Source organism: Microtus ochrogaster, chromosome 4, assembly GCF_000317375.1.
Source record: "Microtus ochrogaster isolate Prairie Vole_2 chromosome 4, MicOch1.0, whole genome shotgun sequence".
Lineage (NCBI taxonomy): Eukaryota > Metazoa > Chordata > Mammalia > Rodentia > Cricetidae > Microtus > Microtus ochrogaster.
In genome coordinates this window covers 47,338,190-47,339,774 of record NC_022011.1, presented here as the reverse complement: position 1 = coordinate 47,339,774, position 1,585 = coordinate 47,338,190, and the positions used below count along the sequence as shown (strand labels likewise).

The window sequence follows — 1,585 nt, the reverse complement described above, 5'->3', positions numbered from 1 at the left end:
TGTAGACCAGGCTGGTCTCGAACTCACAGAGATCCGCCTGCCTCTGCCTCCCGAGTGCTGGGATTAAAGGCGTGCGCCACCACCGCCCGGCTGGAAAATTATTTTTAAGTTGATGAAAACTGGACTCTCTGCTCAGCAAGATTCAGTGTGTGTGGAGTTTCCTCTGGAAATGAAGGAATTCACAACGTGACTTGCCCTAATCTGGGGCTGTCCATGCTAGTGATTGCAGGAGACAGGTACTACCTGGCCAAATTACAGAAGCAGGCAGCCTGAGGGAGGAGCAGCTCTGCCCCAGGACCCACTGAAGGACTGGGCACCTAAGCCTGGGACCATGGGGCACAGCAGTGACCCATGCCAACCTCTATGCAATGGCAGGATTTGAGGACAGTTACAGCTGAAGCCTCATCTACCGCAGTCTCTAGCCAGACTGCACTGAACCGCCATGCCACCGAGATCGACTTGCTTGTCTCCCTCCCTCTGACAAGCCCAATCCAGTGCTTCCTCATCCAGGAAACCCTCCCAGATCTCCCAGCTTCTTCCTCTTCCAGGGAGCAACACCCCCGACCCCAGCCTGCTTGCTTCTTCCCCTTGATGACTTTGCACCTGGGTCTTTCCCAACACCCACTATACCCTGACTTTTACTCTACTTTTCACCGTGTAACTGATATATGAAGAACTGGGGATTTTCTTCATAAAAGTCCCCAATTCTTCGTATATCAGTGGTAGAGCAAGCACAGGCTGAGTTTGGGCCTCAGGACAGACAAGAAAAAAAAATATGTATGAATCTCCTTTTAAAAGTTCTTATTAAAGCTGGAGAGATGGCTCAGCAGCTGAGAGCACTGGCTGCTCTTCCAGAGGACCCAGATCCAATTCCCAGCACCTACATGGCAGCTCACACCTTTCTCTAACATTGCTTCCAGGACTTCTGACACCCTTACACAGACATACAAGCAGGCAAAACACCAAAGAACACAAAATAAAAATAAATTATATAAAATAAAGTTATTAATAGCTGGGTGGTGGTGGCCTATGCTTTTAATTCCAACAGTCGGGAGGCAGAGGCAGGCTCTCTGAGTTCAAGGCCAGCCTGGTCTACAAAGTGAGTTCCAGGACATCCAGGGCTACACAGAGAAACCCTGTCTCAAAAAACTAAGAGTTCTTCTTATTATTATTATCATCTTAGCTTTTTTTGAGACAAGGTCTCACTATACAGCTCTGGCTATCCTAGAACTTGCTATGTACACCAGACTAGCTTCAAACTCACAGAGCTCCTCATGCCTCTCTACCTTCTACCTTCTGGGTGCTGGGCTTAAAGGTGTGAGCCACCATACCTGACTTTCTTAAAAATTTTTAGGTTACGTGAGGCATGATACTGGTGCATATAATACCAGCATTCCAGAGCCAAAGGCAGAAGCAGGTGGATCTTTGAGAGTTCAAGGCCAGTCAGGGTTACAGTTTCAAAAGAGATTGGCTAAGGGCTGACAGGATGGTTCAGAGGGTAGAAAAGCTTACTGCAGCCGGGCGGTGGTGGCGCACGCCTTTAATCCCAGCACTCGGGAGGCAGAGGCAGGCGGATCTCTGTGAG

The 1,585-nt window shown here is 49.0% G+C and overlaps 1 protein-coding gene across 1 annotated transcript in view; it reads right to left on the bottom strand.

Moving 5' to 3' along the window:
* The window catches only part of Trub2 (TruB pseudouridine synthase family member 2), a 13,295-nt gene that overhangs the window by 4,407 nt on the left and 7,303 nt on the right, over positions 1-1,585 (bottom strand). The window lies entirely within an intron of this gene.